We start from the raw sequence: 20551 nt of genomic DNA, 5'->3' as shown, positions 1-20551 counted from the left end.
ATTTTTTATTTTTTTTAACAATTTTTTTTTATTTTTTACTTTATAACAAATTTGATCAGTTATACATATACATATGTTCCCATATCCCCTCCCTTTTGCGTCTCCCTCCCACCCTCCCTATCCCACCCCTCCAGGCGGTCACAACGCACCGAGCTGATCTCCCTGTGCTATGCGGCTGCTTCCCACTAGCTATCTACCTTACGTTTGGTAGTGTATATATGTCCATGCCGCTCTTTCACTTTGTCACAGCTTACCCTTCCCCCTCCCTTATGATCACTGTAACCCACCTTGGCACTTATTGTGACCATATTTCCATGTAAATGAATTTCTGTGATAACATTTTAAGTTACTTGACAATAAAATTTCACTTATTTTTTTATATTGACCTGTTGTTGCATCATATGGATGCTCCAGAATTCACTTTTCTAGTACTAGTGATGTAAATATAGTTCCTTTACCACGTTTTCTGCTACAAACTATAGTGTGCTTAACATTCTTGTTCATATACATGCAGATATCTTAGTAAGCATTTTAATAAGTTCCTGAAGTGTTCTTTCAAAACAATGAAAAAACTATTTTATTTGAACAAACTCTATTTTATATTTCTAACAATAGTATATGAAAATTCCTGTTTCTGCACACTTTAGAAATAATGTGAATTACTGCTAATCTGATAGGCCACAAATCCTTTCTCCTTGTCGTCACTATAACTCGTTTTTGCTGCCTGACTAGAATTCCATCCTATGGATGTGACATAATGGAGTCTCACAACCTCGTGTCATTTGGAATTCAGTGTTCCTTATATTCCCCATTGTCAAGGCTGTGTGGATGGCATTTAACTGTGCTGAAGGGCACAGCTCAGGATTCATGTGGCTATTTGCACATAAGCTGAATGTGTCCTCTTTGAGCACACACTGCACTCTCTGGGGAGAGTCCTAGGATTCAAAACGCAGCCTGGTCGATGCATGAATATATATGGTGTGAGTGTGTCAGTGTATGGGTGCATGTGTGTGTGTGTGCGCACTGACAACCACATTTCCTTCTGTTTCGTTCAGCCCCTTTATGGCCTTGCTTCTCATTCGTTCTCCCTTCCTAAATCCAGGTTCACGAAGGAAGGTAGGGAATTATCAGGATGGCAATCCTTATAACCAACTCCTATCACCATCCTTTACTACGTCCATCCTGCATGTAATTTGCTTGGTATGGTGGTACAAAAGAAGACCAGGGCAACATCATATTTTACTTTTATTTTTAATTTCTTTTATTTTAAACAGCTTTCTTTGGGTAAAATTTACAGGCAATAACGTTCACACATTTTAAGGGTACAGGGTGATGATTTTTAGTAAATGCACGCAACCATCACCATAACTGAATTTTAGGCATTTCTGTAGTTCCCAAAACTTCCATAATGCTTGAAAACACTGAAGCCCCGTACCCATATTTAGTACCAGGCAAGCACTGATTTGTCCCCTGTCTCTATGGATTTGCCTATTTTGAACATTCCCTATAAATTGAATCATATAGTATTTGGTCTTTTATGTTTGACTCTGTTCACTTAGCATAATGGTATCAAGGATTATATATGTTGTACATGTATCAGTGCTTCATTCATTTCATGGCTGAATAATAGTTTGTTGTATAGCTAGACCAAATTTTACTTGTGCATTTATCAACTGATAGGCATTTGAGTTGTTTCCACTTTTTGGCTGTTATGAGTAATGGTACTATGAATAATTTTCCCCGAGTTTTTATGTAGACGTGTTTTTATTTCTCTTCAGTATGTAACTAGAAGTGGAACTGCTGGGCCATACGGCGCCTCAACACGTGAGACAACATTACAATTTCAGATGATTTCATTCCATAATTGGAAATACCTTGAGAAAAAAAAAGAGAGACAGGTGAGACAGTCTCTAATGAGACGACCCTAATAAACATGCTTATCCTGCTGTAGACCTATTTGTAAAATCCCTTTCAATGATGCAAAAGTATGAGACATGTGGGGGACATTTTCAACTTCATTTGAAAGCCTACTGTCTATAGCACACACTTCCCCATTATCTGACTTGGTCTCCATGGAAGGTGTTTTACCATTCTAGATTTCAGGTAACTGACAGTATCAGTTTGCAATGTAATCCTTGTCTGTAGACAAGCAACTTAATTGTATCCTGGCTAGGGAAACCTCTGTCTCCATTTGACCATGCATTTCAACACTCATGATGTATAAATGTGACAAAAAGGTGGTTGTTGACTTGGGCAAGATCAATTTCAGTGGAGGAGTGGAGGGACGTCCCCATTAGATGAGAGATGAAGACTGAGTTGGAGGGGAGGTCGGGGGATGTGAATTGAGTATCAAGAGTTCATTGTAGATCTTTGGTTGAAGACTGCAGAATATATATGTAAAGAGGTCAGTAACCAGAGATGTGGACAGAGGTCCACAGCATTAAATGATGTTCTATAATCACCATTTATCAGAAACTTGAGCAGCTTGAAATCTTAATGAGAAGGATCTATCTCTTTCTAGATTTAACATCTGAATTTACCACACCAGCCTTCCCACACTTTATTTCCTTGTTTCCTTCCATTCAGGAGAAGCCTAAAACTTACTGAAGGGCTAGTGCAGAGTTTCTTCGTAATGTCTGTTAAACGTAAGAACAGATGAATAGGTGGATGCACGATGTGTCAAAGATGTGCTTAGAATTTAAGGATTTTTATCCCTGAGTGCGGAGCTCCTCGTGCAGATGACTGAACCCATGGTGGTGGATGGCTGAGAGGATGCAGCTTCTCAGGACACTGCAACTGACAGCTGCAAGATGGGAGCCCTCAACTTCAGTGTTCAGAAGCACATTTAGGCAGACTGCCACACCTTATGTCCTGGAGGGATCCATCCCTGACCTGAGCAGGTGAGTTCACAGACAGGCTTGCCTTGCATCTGGGGGAACGAGACTATTGTCTGCTCAGAAGCTTGCTGTGGTCCAACTCTTGTGCCATTTCTAAAGACTCCAGAACGAGCAGATCCAGCTCCTCTCTAAACTTGAACTCAACATATATCACAAAGAGATATTCTCAGTCTCTTTCTAGGGTTACACATTGTCCTTAGGAGCCCCCAGAGGACACACACACACACACACACACACACACACACACACACACACGCACACACAGCCTAGAGCCTTCATGCAGGCAGTAGCCCTAGGAGAACTTGCTGGCTTATAAGGCCGTCACACATGGTTTGTTAGGTTGCAGAGGTCACTGGAACTTTTTGCGTTAATAACTAATGCAAATGATGATTAGCAGAATAGTCTGCATGCTAGGGATACTTTTAAATAACCTTACTATCCAATTAAATCTGATGACAATAAGAGAATTTCTATGTTCCTGTTTTTCAAGTGTAACAATAAACTACTGAGAATTTCCAGTGTGGGTGTGCCTGTGGGGTCTCCTACAAAGTCTGATATTGCTGGTGGGGATTTCACTTAGTACGACTTTTTCACAGGTTGATTTATCAATATGCATTAATGAATCCAGGAAGTTTTGACCTTCTTGCATTTGGAGCCTGTTCCTTCAATTATTCATCCTCAGCATAACACCTGTCCCTCTATTATACTGTGCATATTCCTTATGTTGTCTGGGAATTCACTTTCAAACACTAATGAACTAATCACATTCAGTTGTCTCCACAGAATAGGAAAATGAAGTACAACTTGCATAAATACAAGCAGGACTATCAGCCTGGCATCGGAAGTGAAGATAGATTTCAGAAGTGACACAGGTCAGCAGGAAAGCAAGACTTATTTGAATACGGTGTCATGTGCGGCTGAGCATCATGCAGTCTGCACTTGGACATACAGGGTGTCAGTCTCTGCTTTTCCTCTTAAGAGAAGGATGACCCCCAGCCAAGTAGCGTAACCTCTGTACATTACTGTTTCTCCAGCTACAACATGATCTAAAGAGATGTTATTCTCTACCTTCCAGGAATGTTGTGGAAAATGCATGAGAGAGAAAAATGCATGCATTCACAATAGATAAGTCCCTATGATTTTCTGGGTCAGAGGTCCTGTCCTAATATATAACTTTTCAGTTCCAACCATCCAAAGACTATTCACAAATGGCCGTTCAAGTACAAAGTAATGCAAGGACTTAGGCCTATTGAATTCATTCAACACAGAGTATGATAATATCTGAAGTGTAGATTGGAAAGTAATTACGTAGAAATAATAGCTTCTTCCATCCCATCTAAGGTCTCAAAAGTGCTTTCCCAGATGGTATCTCATTAGCCTCTACATCTGAGAGGTTTTATCCAAAAACATGGCCAGCATGGGGGAAACGATTTAGCCAAGAACCTATGATGTGCCTGAACCCCAGTGATTTACTGTAGTGTTCTTCTGCAAAGCCCATTCTTGCTGGGTTACAGTACATGTTATTCTTTTTTATTATTATTGAAGTATAGTTGATTTACAATGTTGTGTCAATTTCTGCTGTACAGCAAAGTGATTCAGTTACACATATATATTCCTTTGGACTTTCTTTTCCATTATGGTTTATTAGAGGATATTGAATATAGTTTCCTGTGCTATACAGTAGGTCCTTGTCATTTATCCATTCTATGTATAATACTTTACATCAGATAATTCCAATCTCCCAATTCATCCCTTCACCACCCCATCTCCCCCTTGGCAACCACAAGTATGTTCTCTGTCTGTGAGTCTGTTTCTGTTTCATAGATAAGTTCGTTTGAGTACACATGCTATTCTTAAGAAATTAACATAATTATTAAAAGTGGAATGGGAAAGGATATGAAATAATGTGAAATGGACCAATGGTTTTCTTTCACACACCCACTGGAAATGCTGGAGTCAGGTTTCCTTTCTCCTAAATTATCTGAGAAATGATTCCAGCACAGAGGAATGACACTGAAGCGAATACGTAATGATAACTTATACATTTCCCTTCCATTTAATATTTCCACATTACTGTCTTATAATCATGTGGTTTGGATTGTATCAAGGGAATGTCCTTTAAAGGACAGTCAGGTATGAAATAAGACTATTCATCCCTATTCAGTACTATATGTATCATCTGCCCGATTGACCTTTTGCTCCTCACAGTAATTGTCTAATATGGATAGAATTGTTTCCGTTTTACAAGTGAGGAAAGGCAAATTCAGAGATACTGTGACGCAGCTATTATAAAATTTCCCATCTGCTTTTTGCATCCCATTTTTTTTTGCAGCCTCTAATGATCATTGCCTAGAGGTACGTTTCATTAAAGGTTGCAAAAGCATGATGTACAAATTCTTTAATTGCTTCTGCATGTATCGGCGGAAATTCTTTTATAAAAGAATTCTTCCCTCAACAACTATGTGTAGGTATAACATGCACAGGAAAGGCAAGGTGTATATACAGTTCATTGGCAATATTTCCCCTTTCAAACATTAGGTGTTTCCCTAGGACTCTCAAAGGTGAGCACTGAGTTGGTTTTGTTGGCTTTTTTTTTAGAGTTGTCATAGATATCTCCATATTTGACGTGTTTTAGTGCATGATAGTCATTAATGTTTGTTCTATCTTTGGCCAATGGGAGGCCCTGAGGTTATGAGCCTTTTTTTTTTTTTCCGGTACGCAGGCCTCTCACTGTTGTGGCCTCTCCCGTTGCGGAGCACAGGCTCCGGATGCGCAGGCTCAGTGGCCATGGCTCAGGGGCCCAGCCGCTCCGCGGCATGTGGGATCTTTCCAGACCGGGGCACGAACCCATGTCCCCTGCATCGGCAGGCGGACTCTCAACCACTGCGCCACCAGGGAAGCCCCAGAAGGAATTTCTTATTGAGCCCAAGGAAGAAGAATTAGCACAGAAGAGCAAAAAATAGGCACAGTTCAGCTAGACAGAAGTCATCAAACATATGTCCAGTTCCAGAGCCATCCACTGACCACAGGACCTGGTTTGAGTCTCTTCCCCTGTGTCGGCCTGAGTCCTAACATAGAAGTACACTCGATATAGAAACAGGGGTTGGGGTGGGAGGTGTTCGGTCAGAAGACCAGGATTTGATACTGGGAACCATTACTGTCTGGTTGACTTATCTCGAGCAAGTAATTTATCTAATATGTGTGCTATACTTGTTGCTATCTTTTATTACTATTGTGGGTTTATTCTTTCAGTTTTATGAGTATTATTATTTTTCTTACCACCCAGCCAAGTGTGAATGGTAGGAGTGGTGATTAGCACAAAGTTAGGGACGAACCCAACTGAGGGTGGAGAATAGAGGAAGTGAAGACAGAGAATGGAGGTGAAGTAAGCAGACAAGGCCTGGGCTCTCTCTGGGTGCCAGGCCCTGGGCCAACCCTTTCATGACCCAGGGAAGCTTCTTACCCAACAGCACTCCTGCTTCTCAGCTGCAGACACTGGTGACCTGGGGGCTGCCAGGGAAGTGCCCAGATGAAGGACTATAGCCTTATTAGCTCCCTCCACACCGAAGACCACCAGAGCTGCCTCTCCATTGCCATCTCCCTGCTCTTTGCTTCTGGGTATCGGAAAAGGTACCACGTGGAAACTTCCACACCTGACCCTTGAAGGGCTTTCCTCATACAAAAGGTACTCTACCTTCCTCAGTCCTCAAAGGTTGTCCTGCACAACTTACATTCCCACCAACAGTGCAAGAGGGTTATGACCCAGCAATCCCACTACTGGGCATATACCCTGAGAAAACCATAATTCAAAAAGAGTCAGGTACAACAATGTTCATTGCAACACTATTTACAATAGCCAGGACATGGAAGCAACCTAATTGGCCACTGACACATGAATGGATAAAGAAGATGTGACACATATATACAATGGAATATTTACTCAGCCATAAAAAGAAATGAAATTGAGTTATTTGTAGTGAGGTGGATGGACCTAGAGTCTCTCATACAGAGTGAAGTAAGTCAGAAAGAGAAAAACAAATACCATATGCTAACACATGTATATGGAATGTAAAAACCAAAAACGGTTCTGAAGAACCTAGGGGCAGGACAGGAATAAAGACGTAGATGTAGAGAATGGACTTGAGGACATGGGGAAGGGAAGGGTAAGCTGGGACGAAGTGAGAGAATGGCATGGACTTATATACACTACCAAATGTAAAACAGACAGCTAGTGGGAAGCAGCTGCATAGCACAGGGAGATCAGCTCGGTGCTTGGTGACCACCTAGAGGGGTGGGATAGGGAGGGTGGGAGGGAGACGCAAGAGGGAGGCGATATGGGGATAAAAATACACATATACCGCATTCACCTTGTTATACAGCAGAAACTAACACAACGATGTAAAGCAATTATACTCCAATATAGATGTTAAAAAAAATAATTGTCCTGCACACTAAGGAATGCGGACTCTGAGGTAAAGAAGGAAGTGCCTGCCTCTCAGAGGTATGTCATCTCCACGTTTTTACCTGACATATTGTACTTTTATCACTAATGACTTTATACATTTCCTATACACAGCCCATCGATACGCACACACAAAGACACACACACACGGAGATATGCTGTCAATTCCATTTGGTTCTACTTTATCTCCCCCATGAAACTGAGCACAATGAATGCTTTTCCAAGTTAATGAAAGCATGTGCACATGTATGTGTACTATCCTATTCCTCAATAGGGGTTTTGAGGGAGTACCCCTTGGGCCTGTTATATCAGGGGGGAACAAATTGACCATTTCCCCAGCCCTAGAAGCCCATTGTCTAAAAGGGAGGCTGCTCCACTGTCCTCTAGAGAGGGTGAGGGATGGAACCTCATTCCCAAACTCCCACTTACCTGGATAGGTGACAGAAGCTATATGAGGAGGAGCTTTGTCATGTGTGAAATGGGACTCATCTTTAACACAGAGCTGTCCTGAGGGGTGAATGAGAAAACCTGGGGCTAAGGCAGGCATTGTGGAAAGGTGTTTCTCATTGTTTCTCCTAATGAGAACATAGATATCTTTATGAAGGAAGCAAATCTCTCTCTGGTACGCCTTGAGTTCAAAGTTTTAAAGACAGAAGGATCTCTAGCTTCTTGGGAGACTCAGAAGCTCCTAAGAGCTGCCCAACATCGTGCCTCTGAGCAGACCCTAACCCAGTTCCCCATGCTGGGAAGACAGGCTTGCCTTTGATTCACCTGGTGAGCTCAGTGAGAGATGGCACCAGGGCAGCAAGCTGTGGTGTTTGCCCAACTGCTGCTCCTGGACTGCTCCGCCTGTTAATACGTTTATGGGAAAAGTCTAGACCTGTCTCCCATTCAGCAGTGCAGGGGTCCTCAGATCACGTGTCATCCAGCCACGTCACACCACAGTTTCAACCATCCGCTGCCTCCCTGTGAGACCAAAACCTAAAAAGTACTACCATTTCATTGAAATACAATTGTCCCTTCTTTCTTTCACTAATAACTAAATATATATCGGGCTTAAAATTTATACTATTCCATTTGAGGTGTCTCATTAGCTCTGTGGTAGAAATAAGATAAGAAGGAAAATTAATATATGGGCAAATTTAAGAGTGGAAAATGAGCTGAGATGGCTCCTTCCCATTAGCTGTTAACTTGCTCAAGCTTCAAGGCACTGAAGATTAAATAATCCCTCTTTGGACCCCACTTCCCCATTCAGCCACAAGCCCCTCTTTCTCTTTGTCTCTGTCTCTCTATTTCCTTCTCTCTCTCTCTCATGATGAGATCTCATTTTCTGTAGATAAATATAGAAATATATAAACGTGCATAATAAATATGTAAACACCTACATAAGCAAACTTACAGGAAGATATGATGAAGATGAAAACATTCAACGGTTACCTCTGGGTAGTATGTTTTGGGCTAACGATTTTTCCCCCCTCCACATATACTGTGACATATACAGTGGAATGAACCTCATGCACACTCCTGAACACCCAACTCTCTGTTAATACAGAAGCAGCATCCATGAAATTAATAAAAATAATACAAGGATGCTCAAAATAACTAGGTAGCTTTATATGTACCACGAATGAAATGTTCAGATTAAAAATGACTGAAATAAACAAGGAAAACAAATTACCTTTAAGTTCCCATTAATCCCTCCTCTACTCGTCCCAGCTCCCTCCTATCCCCATGCAAACCCAGCACTCACTTCTGAGACCACTAGAGGTTCATCTCAGATGGCGTGGAGGATGCCTGCATGATGTCCTGCTGCAGCTGGGAGAGGGTGTGCATGGAGCTGGAGGTGGGTGTAGGCACTGGGATGCAGAACACCTCTGGGTCTCACTGGGGTTGGCATCCCTCACAAACAGCTCGTCATTCACGATGCACAGACTGAAGGAAAAATGGGCCCTCAGACAACTGATGGATGGACACCCTCCCCCCCAATACTGACTCTGCTCCCAGTGGCACTCAGCAACCAGATTCCTTCCACGTCCCTCCTGTGTCTGTCTCCCGGGTTCCTTGACTGGTACCTCTGCCCCTCCCCACAGAGCCCACATTTGGAGAGACTGTCTACCACCTTCACTCGATTTATAGGTTTATCCCCAACCCATGGGCAACTTCGCATTTACCCTTTACCACAGCCCAAGGGCTGGACGCTCTGATCCCCATTCCCGGAAGAAGACACTGAGTCACACAGAGGTCATGTGACTTGACCAAGGTCACACAGCGACTGAGTGTTGTGTCAAGGAGAGAACCCATAGGCCGATTCCAGAGCCCACGCTCTTCTTAACCAGTAGGCTAGACTGCTCCTGGCATCTCCCTGCTGGCTTCCCACAGTACCGAGTAAACCTAAGGTCTGCACCACCACATTCCCATGCCCCTGAGCCCAGGCGGGGATGGGTATTCCCGCCCACAACAGGGCTCTCACCTGCAGTATCTGGCACGGGTAGCGATGAAAGTCCGGGTGAAGGCACGCACACAGCCCTGACAACTTCCTTCAACAGCAAACAAACAACAATCCCCCTTAGTGTAGCACATGCTGTACATGCTCACACGGCGGTCCCCAGTCAGGGTGTGACTGGACACTCATGCTAAGAGAGCAGTTGTTCACAGGGGCCAGGGTGTCTGGAATGGGGAGGGCAGCTGTAGGAGCAGTCTGAGCCCAGTTACATGGCCCCTGACAACCACTACACAAGTTCACGGGTGCATTCTTCGCAGCTCCCCAAGAGGTGGATACTACTACCGCATTGTGCAAATGAGGATACTGAGAGGTTTAGTCATGGCCCATGTTCTCAGAGTAAGTATCCGGGTAGAGAGCCACCAAACTCCACAGCCTATGTCCCCAACGCCCAGGGTATGCAGGGCAGACAGGCATGGACACAGCTCAGACCTGGATAGTCAGTGGGAAGACTGAGGGCTGGAGAACACAGTGGGGAAGGGGAGGGGAGGGGAGGGGAGGGGAGGGGAGGTGGGAGAGGGCAGGTGGGGAGGGAAGTGGGGAGTGGAGGGAAGGGAAGGGAAGGGAAAGGAATGGGTCCAGGAAGCTGGGTGGGTCTGGGAGTGAGCCTGGCCAGGGGGAGGCAACAATGAGACATCAGGGGTGGGGGTCTACACACACTTGCCTTCCTTGAACACCCCGCTGATGGAGAAGCAGAGCATCGTTTCCTGAAAGGGAAGAGCCCAGGTGCCCAGTCACCACCTCCACCTCCTACCCACCCGTGGCTTCCTGGGCCCGCCCAAGGGAGGAAGCAGGCGCTCACCATCTGGAACCAAATGTCCACTACGAAGGAGCTGAAGTCATGCTGAGTCTTGGGCAACCAACAGAGGGTGTGCACAATGACACGTTTTGTGTGCTTCAGCAGCTGGACCCGCAGGTCTGTGAGGGGAGGGCAAGCGAGCGAAGGTCAGGGGCTGCCACGCCCTGGGCCCTATGATTGACCCCTTCACCACCCTTTCCCACCCAGTCTTCCCATCGCACACTCACGGGGGTCCTTGAGCTTCTTCATATTCCTGCTGTCCTTGAAGTACTCGCACAAGCTGCTTCTAGGAGACAAAGAGCAACAGTGGGTGGTGCGTATTTGCAGGAGCTGGCCTGTGTCTGCTGGGGAGCCACACGGCCCAGGAGCAGAGCCTGTGATGTGATACTCACGGGGCTGGGTCCTCGGGGTGGAAGGGAATGGTCAGGGAGAAGCAGGCCTCCTCGTGATAAGCACCCGCGAGACGCTGTCGGTCTCCATAGTCATGGATCAAGTAGTACCTAAGGGAGGGCAATGAAGACAGTCTATCTCTGTGGTCTGGACCTCAAATGAGACTTGAAAACTCCCCTGAGCAGACCTGTGCTTAGGTGGCCTCACCTCTCCTAGCCCTCCACCCCTTGCTCCGCTTGTCAGAGGTACTTACTGCCGTAGGAATTGCAGGACTAGGCTCTTCAGCTCATCAGATCCAAGGAAGATGTGCTGGAATCAAATGGCACTTGAGACTATGCAGTAGATAAAGCCTCCCTGCAACACCCCAAATGTTGTTTGATCCACTTCCTCACCTTGCAGGGCTTTACTATGTAGGGAGTGTCAACGTCAAGGGTAACTGGCGACTGTAACTCCTGGCCATCCTGCAGAAGGGAAGAGGAAGTCAGGAGTGGAGACCAGGAGAGTGGCCCTGGATGATCCGGGAAAAGGATGGGCCCAGGAGGGTGAGGGTCAGAGGTCAGGTGCGAAAGGGCCCTGGATATTCCATGGGAAAGCTTACAGTGGATGTCTTCATCATGAGGTCCTGGAAGTCTCTAGTGTTATATTCAACTTGTGTGTGTGTGTGTGTGTGTGTGTATTTATGGGTATTTTTCCAGCAAGTATATCCATGTCATTTTCAGGAGTCCATGTCCCCCAAAACGGTTAAGGTTCTGATGCTAATATGCGATCTAGGCAAGACCCAAACGGCTTGAGGGCAGGTGCAGAGGCCACCAACATTCGTAAGAGACAATGATTTACGTAGGCACTTACCAGGCGTAACAACTTCGGGAAACATTCTCTGATGGCCCTGTCCAAAACCAAAAATAGAGAAGAGGTGGTTGATAGTTCAAGGTTGCAATGCTTCCTTTCAGTTAACACAATAATACCACAAAGAGAGATCAGTGTGTTCTGGCCAATCCAGCAGCACCCCTTGCCCAGCTCTGCTTCTGATTTTAAGGGTTTTCGGTCCACTTGCCTGTTGAGCACTGAGTATCTGTCATCTTACTGTCTGAAAGGCACTGTCTCCTCATCTCTCTCAGTACCTTCACTTAATATTCCTTCCCTCCCTCCCTCTGCTTCGCCTTGGTAGCTCCCACCCAGACTACTCGGACTCCCTTCTCCAGTGCCACAGGGACCAGCATTTCAAACCCATGCTGCAGGGCTTGCTTCTCCTCCCTTCCTTCCTCCAGGGCCCCACTGAAGGCTGTGGGGAGAAGAGGGCATGGAGTGGGAGCCCGGGGCCCTGCCACCTCACCGGGAGTCCAGCACTCTGGCAAGACCCGGACACCCCCCCGGGATGGCCCAGGATGCTGGGCTAGGGAGGTGAGTGAGGTGGGGCTCAGGAGGCAGGGAGGGAGATGGAGGGGATGAGGACAGAAAGGGAGTGAAGGTAGGAGGGGAGAGATGAGAGAGACCTAGGGGCCCAGAGACAAGGGAGAGAGAGAAAACAAAGGGAAGGGAAAGAAGCTCTCCCGTGGTGGGGGTCAGGGAAGAAGAGAGAAGAAAGGGGAAACGGCACACCCATTGCGGCTCTTCACCTGCCCCAGAATCGCCCAGACACACCAGCTAGGAATGGAAAATATGCACATGTTGAACTGGGGGCCCATTGTATGCTGGTTGAAACTTTGTCACCTGTGTGAGCTCAGTCAGACTTGGGCATGGGAAACAGAGCAGCCATGGGGGCAGATCTTCCCAAGAAGGAGAAAAGGGTCAGGTCCCAGCTCAGCATGGGGCTGAGGATCCGTGGCCCCCTCTGATGACCACCGTCTTCTCTCCCGATGACCCCTGCACCTGTCTGAGTTGGTTCTTTATCTGAGGAATCATACCTGTCTCAGGCTGCCCAGGGCTCCTGTGAAGGACCAGGCGGGATGCTGTGACGTGTGCAGGGAGGGATGGCAAGTGCCGCTGAGAGGCCTGTCCTTCTGTCTCCTCTACCACCTCTGCCCTGTGCCATCCACTCCTGCCTCAGGAAGCCCTCTGATCACTGGCGGGGACCCACGTCTGGCCCCCTGACTCAAAGAGCCCTGCTTTTTCCCAAGCTGGACCCCAAGGAGGGTCCAATTCCTGGCACTGGGCCAGCAGAATGGATGTCATGACAGCAGCCACCCATGGCCTCAGCCCTCAGCATGGCGCAGGAAAGCCCCCATGTCAACCTGGGAGAGGAGGGTGGAACGCTTTGGAGGCAGGGGAAGAGGGCCCCTCTCAGAAAGGGGGAGGCACACCCCAGTTCAGCACGAAGAAGGAAGGCTTCGCTCAGCAAGAGGCCCGGGACTGGAGGACCCTTCTCAGTCCAGGGCGCCAGCATCTGGATCAAGGCTGGTCGCTCCTGGTCCTGGTGAGGAGGAGAAGCCATGCTTCCTGTGGCACACTCTTGGGGGGCCTTGGTGCAATATAGCTGGGAGAAGAGAGCTGGAAACAGACCCCAGAGCGCCTGCAGAGGTGAGCAGGTCAGGGGAAGGAAACTCCTCACTGGTGATAGGCACAGAGAGAGCAGAAGGTGGGGCCTGTGATCCTCCCAGAAGACCAGGGCGGCCACCTGCGGCATAGGGGCACTGTCACAGATAGTCTAGGCTCCCATGGGTGAAGGTCACCAAGAAGGGTGACAGGGTGTTCACACTGACCTTACATAGGTGGACTGGTCTGCGAAGGTGCTACACAATGGGTTCCCTTGCAGCCACAGCTCTTCAAGCTTCAGCCCTTGCATCTTGCTCAACTCCCACACAGACTTCAGCTGAGAAATATGGGGTGGAAGTGGGAAATGGAATCCCATGAAAGGGGACATCCAAATCCCTGCACCCCCAGACCCCTCCCTCCCCGACAGGTCCCTTCACCTGCCTCCTGTCATCACTCTGATGGCCACTAAAAGGCCCCCTCTGCTCTCAACCCAACTTTGACCTGGCTCCCTCTTCTCACCTCATTTTCAGACAGGTTCAGCGTTTTGACCGTAGAGGCCACCTGTATAATGTCAGACAGGCCATCCAGCTGGTACAGCTTGTTGCTGCTCAAGTTCAAGGACAACAGCTTTGGGGCAAGAAGAGGTAGAATGAAGTTTACTATCGAGGACCTTGGAGACAAATCTGCCCTGCACCCCAGCTCTTGCACCCCCTACCCTAATACCAGCACTGGGCCTACAGCCTCACCTCAGGGAAATTCTTTTCGATGACATGCAGGGTGGCAGCCATGCAGCTTCTTCGATTCAGAATTATATCAATATCATGGCCTACCAAGTCTTCAGGAAGGAGAGGGGAGGGAATCAGGTGGCTGAGTGGTGTCTGGGGCCAGCACCAGCCCCTCCCCACGTTACCATCCCTAAGTCACCCTCCAGGAAGACCCCTCTGCCCTCGCCTGCCCTAGAATTACTGCTGTCAGCCATACCTGGGTCAAAGCGGAGCCTCTGGAGGTCAAGAGCTTGCTTGAAGATATTATATCGTTTGCTCAATGTCAGCTGCAGAGTGAGAGATGGAGACAGCCGCTCTGAGGCTGTGGTGATGGCAGGGAAATCAGGGGTGAGGGGGACGGGGGACTGGAGGAAGGAGAGGTGGGTCTGAGCGTTGGCACACAACACGTCTTGAATCTGCATTACCTTTAGCTGCTCCATTTCTTCTGGCTGCAACTTATCCCGCACAGAGTAGGGAACAGGGGAGGGGCCAACAAAGACAGGTATCTGCAGGAAGAAGACGTGGGGTAAGCACCAGGAACTCTAGTTCCAAAGAAGACAACCAGCCCCTGGCCTGTCCTCCTTCCTCAGGATGAGGTACATGTAACGCCCTCGACACACACCTTTCGTCTCTCCTCGTCACAAATCTTGTAGCTGACATCCATCAATGCACAGGCAGTGCTAGCTTCCTGGACAAAGAACTGAGCCCCAGTTTGCAAAAAGTGGAACTACAGGGATTGAATGCAACAGCAATAGTATCAGAAGCCAACAGACCCTGCTGAACCAGGTCTCTCTCTCTCCCCCTTCCCTGTGCCCACGCGTCTGTCTTCCGCATCCTCTCTTACGTCCACTGGAGTGAAGGGGACACTGCAATGGCTCTGGATTGAGTTCATTAGCCATGTCTTGTCATACTTCATCCCACAAGGAATCTAAGGATGAAAAGAAGGGATGGGAGAGAGGACAGACAGCAGGGAATTTAGGCTGCAGGACGAACCTTTTCCTGTTCTTTTCTGGCCTTCTACTGAGCTTGAAAGGGCTTCTAAAGAAGGGATCACTGGTCCGATTTCTTATGGGTGTGCGTAATATGGATTTCCTAAATACCCTTTCTCTCCAGTCAAACTCTCTTCCTCATAATGAAGGTGACAGAGATGATCTTCCTTTTATAAATTTCCAGGAGATCCTACCCAGTGCAGACATTGCTTGCCCCTCAGACAAGGTCTCCAGAGGCTTGAACCTCCATCTCGCACACTCAGCTTGCCAAACTGAGACCTCCAATGTGGAGTTGCTCCATATCCTTGGCAGTAGTTTCCATCTTTGCTTTGAGACAGGCTCCTCTGTTCTCCTCACAGTCAGCCTGTTCCCTTAACATTGCTTCTCTGAATCTGACCTTAGATGAACAAGACTGTTAACTCTTGGTAATAAAAGGGACAGATTACAAACTGTCCCCAGTGAAATAAACCAGCATGTCTACATGAGCCCAACACAACTCCCCCTGGCTTTTCTCTCCTGCACATTCCATACATTTTTCAGGATACTCACTGTGACCCTGAACCAGCTCCCTGGGGTTCCATCATGTGTGTTCTCCCCCATTTCTCTCTCCACAGGTGTTCTCTTTCTCCACACACTCTTATCCCTGTGGCCTTCACTGTGCCATCTCACTCTCCTCATGTTGTCTCGGATGGTACCGGGAGAGCTGCAGGGGGGATGTGGAGAGAAGGAGGGTGAGGGGCCATAAGTGCTAAGGAAGTCTTCTGTACACCCTCGTCTCTTTGACACCAGCACTACACTTAGCTTTGCTCAACCATTATTTCACTTCGAGCAAGCTTCTGTTTTGCAGTGAGAGAAGAAAAACAAGTCCACGGAGACTGAGAGAGGTGCATAGTCCCAGGGGCTCCTGTGTACAAACCCTGCTGCCTGACCACTTACTGTCTTACTTCGGGGTCCTCCGGGACATCCCTCTTCACCACGTTTCCAGCATCCTCCTGGAGGTGTGAGGGCTGAGGCTCACACCCATCGTGTTCGTAATGAGGGCTGCTCTCACCAGAATTACCTGGGAAAGAACTCCAACCTTTCTTTCTCCCTTGAGGTGGTCTACCACCATCACTGTATTCTGAAAAGAGGAACAAAAATACAAGTTTGCAGACACATCTGTGGTCCACTTACCACGTACCATGTCTTAGGCTAACAGCATGGTAGGGCAGGCAAAGTGCCAACCTGGCCTAAGGGACCAATCCCACAAACCTCAGAAAGGACACTCTTCTGCCTGTCCAGAGAGGACAGCCTTATCCGACAGATGGCACTATCAGGGGACGAATCGAGGAGGAGCAGGATGAGGAAGAGGAGGACAAGGAGGAGAAAGAGGGAGGAGAAGGAGGAGGGAGGGGAGGACAACTGCGGTGAAACTTTTAAAACAGTGGAGCTGGACTGATAAAGAACCACGGTGTATGCGTCCATGGGTTAGACTGGACAGCAGTCATATATATACCAGGAAGGCACCCGAATCTTGCCTTCTCTCAGGACTTTCCAGCAACCACACCAATACCTCTCTTGTGCTTGACAAATCCAATGAGCCACCAAACCGATTCCACTAACAACCAGCAAGCTGGCTGGACTTACTTTGCCAGTGCACTAGGAGCTTTAATCTCAGGTGGCACAGAGGTAACAACCTCCTGAACTGTCTCCCTTCCTCCAGCCTTGCCCTGAACAATAGGCTGTTTGAAAGAGCCAGAGTGATCTCTCTCTTGGGCCAGCCTGAAATGCCTTTCAGCTCAGCAGGCAACTCTTCCTCACTTCAGCTCTTCTATAACAAGGGTGTGAATGATAACCTGGAATGATGTGTCAACCACCATTTCCAAGTGTTTAGGGATCCGTCTATTTGCTTTCTATTACTGGTTTCTAATTTGATTCCATCGTGGCCAGGGAGCACACTCTGGGAGATCTCAAGTCTTCTTATTTTTTTAAATAATTTTCTTTCTTTATTTATGGCTGCATTGGGATTTCGTTGCTGCACACGGGCTTTCTCTAATTGCGGCTAGCGGGGGCTACTCTTCGTTGTGGTGCATGGACATCTCATTGCAATGGCTTCTCTTGAGCTCTAGGCGCGCGGGCTTCAGTAATTGTGGCACGCGGGCTCAGTAGTTGTGTCTCGAGGGCTCTAGAGCACAGGCTCAGTAGTTGAGGCGCATGGGCTTAGCTGCTCGGCGGCATGTGGGGTCTTCCTCACCAGGGCTCAAACCAGTGTCCCCTGCACTGGCAGGCGGATTCTTAACCACTGCACCACCAGGGAAGTCCCTCAATTATGTTTGAATTTACTGACAATTGTCTGATGGTCAAGGAGATGGTCTAACTTGGTGAATGTTACAGAGACCTCCGGGGAAAAACCTGTACTCTGCTGTTGGTGGGCGGACTGTTCTATTTATGTCATGTAGATCTCCTTAGTTTACTGTGTTATTCAGGTCTTCTATATCCTTGCTGATTTTCTCTCTAGCAATTCTGTCACTTGCTAAGAGGGAGGTGGGTGTCAAAGGCCCCCACTATAATTAAAGATCTGGTTCTTTCTCCTTTCAGCTCCACCAGCTTCTGCTTCGTGTACTTTGAGGCTCTGTTGTTTGGTGAGTACGCATTTAGGATCTTTATGTCTCCCGGGTGTCCTGATCCTTTCATCATTCCGTAAGGCTTTGGCTCTTGTTCATTTTCTTTACTCTGACATCTACTGTACTGCATACTGAAGCTACAGGCACGCTTAGAAAGTGTCCTGGGTACACTTCACCTTGTATTCACTCCCAGAAGTTGTGTTGCTGTTCACCCCTCCGCCCACAAATTCTCCCCTCCCACATGTCTAATTCACCATGGAAAAAGATTTGGAAGTTTTTCGGCCCCTGCAGAAATAAGGTCGTGTCAATTCTCTTCCCCATAGGTGGATTCACTAAGGGTATTTTATTTTTAACACATTCCACTGAAACAGTGAACCAGCAGATAATCATACTAGTGGCTTGTGGGGAGGGAGGATTATGGTAATTACACTGTTAGAAACCAGCTTCCTTTGGGTTGTAATGCTTAAGGTTCTCTAGGTTTGTGTGCTGTGCCTTTTGTACATTAACTATTCCATGTTGTCTCAGGGCACACATATGAGTAAAGATCCGTCCACTGCTGATCACTCCACGATAGAGTGATTACGACCAGGCCTCAGATGAACTCCTCTGGGGAGCTGTTGCTTTCCCCGTGTGGCCCGCTGTCAGGGCAATCCTGCTACTCACAACCTTGGGACTTTCCCTGTGTGGCACTGGAAGTGAAAGTAAACACAGATGGGGCACTTGACCCACAAATGTCACTTGCTCAGTCCCCAAAACTCGGAGGGGGCATGGTGTGCTCTCTTTCTCCCACACTCCACATCCAACTGGTCAGGAAATTCTCTCGGCCCCTCTCTCAAAGTATGTCCAGAAGCCAGCCACTTCTCACCACCTCCATTACCACCACCCTGGCCAAGACACCAACATCTACCTCCTGGACTGGACTGCTGTCCAGCTGGCCCCTCTGCTTTCATCCTGGCTCCCTTACCTGTCTGTTTTCAGCCCAGCAGCAGAGTGCAAGTCACATCATTTCAGTCCTCTGCTCAACACCACATCACAATGGTTTGAAGCCCACCAACATGCTCAAAAGCCAGGAGTTCATAATGACCCTCATCAACAATAACAACAACAAAGAGGAACCTTATTGCTGACCTTTGGAGAATGCCGGGCAACCAACTCGTTTTCAGGGAAATCCAGCAATGAAAGGGAAAAGTTCACATTTTAAAGGGAGCAGTAAGGGCATGTGGTCTACATACGGTGTATAGGAAGAGTCAGAGTCATTTGCAAGAACCCACATTCCTTCCAAAATAACGTTGACGAGGGGAAAGGGTAAAAGGAGCTAGCTGACAGCTACTGCAGTCCCCTGGCTGACCAACTGCATCAGGTGCCTGAACAGGGCTAGAGACCTCCCTCAGCAAGGTGATTCAGACACAAGCAGTCTCAGACATCGCCTTGTCAAGTATTTGATAGAATAATCCAGTGAAACCATGTGGTCCTGGGATTTACTTTGCTGGGATATATTTGTTAACTGATTAAATCTCCTTACTCATTAATCGATCTGTTCATATTATGTATTTCTTTATGATTCAGTCTTGCTAGATTGTCTGTTTGGGGGACTTTATCCATTTCTTCTAGGTTTTCCAATTTGTTGGCATACAATTATTCACAGTATTCGCTAATAATCCTTTTAATTTCTGTAGTATCAGTTGTAATGTCCCTCTTTCATTTCTGAATTTAATTATTTGAGTGTCCTCTATTTTCTGTTTCTTAGTGAGTCTAACTTAGGGTTTCTTAATTTTGTGTAGCTTTAACAAAAACCCAACTCTTAGTTTCATTTACTTTTCTTCTATTGTTGTTGGTTTTTTTCTCTATTTCATTTATCTCTGCTCTTATATATCTCCTTCCTTCTGCTAGCTTTGGCTTTAGTTTCTTCTTCTGTTTCTAATTTCTTGAGGTGTAAAATTAGGTTGTTGATTTGAGATCTTTTGTCTTTTCAATGTACACATTTAAAGCTATAAACTTCCTTCTTAACATACCTTTGCTGCATCCCTTAAGTTTTGGTATGATGGACTTTCCTTTTAATTTGTCTCAAAGTAGTTTCTAATTTCCTTTGTGACTTCTTCTTTGACCCATTCATTCTTTATGAGTGTGTATGGGGATTCCAGAGAAAATGAAAACTAGAACACCCATATGACCCAACAATCCCACTTCTTGGTATATATCCAAAAGAACTGAAAGTAGAATCTTGAGGAGATACTTGCACATCTATGTTCATAGCAGCACTATTCACAACAGCTAAGAAGTAGAAACAATTAAAATGTCCATCGATGGATAAAAGGATGAACAAATTGTGGTATATATATATATATATATATATATATACACACACACATACACACACACACACACACACACACAATGGAATATTATGCAGCCTTTTAAAGGAAGGCAATTCTGTCATATGCTACAGCATGGATGAACCTTGAGAACATTACGCTAAATGAAATAAGCCAGTCACTAGGAGACAAATACTGTATGATTCCACTTACATAAGGTTTCTAGGGACTTCCCTGGTGGTCCAGTGGGTAAGACTCCATGCTCGCATTGCAGGGGGCCCATGTTCAATCCCTGGTCGGGGAACTAGATCCTGCAAGCATGCTGCAACTGAGAGTCTGCATGCCAAGGCTAAGAAGCCTGCA

The 20551-nt window shown here is 46.8% G+C and overlaps 1 pseudogene; it reads right to left on the bottom strand.

The window, feature by feature from the left end:
- The window catches only part of LOC132481965 (nuclear RNA export factor 2-like), a 39520-nt pseudogene extending 23554 nt beyond the window's left edge, over positions 1-15966 (bottom strand).
- Between the last annotated feature and the right edge of the window lie 4585 nt (positions 15967-20551).

This window comes from Mesoplodon densirostris, chromosome X, assembly GCF_025265405.1.
Source record: "Mesoplodon densirostris isolate mMesDen1 chromosome X, mMesDen1 primary haplotype, whole genome shotgun sequence".
Lineage (NCBI taxonomy): Eukaryota > Metazoa > Chordata > Mammalia > Artiodactyla > Ziphiidae > Mesoplodon > Mesoplodon densirostris.
Note: the sequence above shows the minus strand (reverse complement) of the source record. Positions and strands in the feature narration are given on the sequence as shown.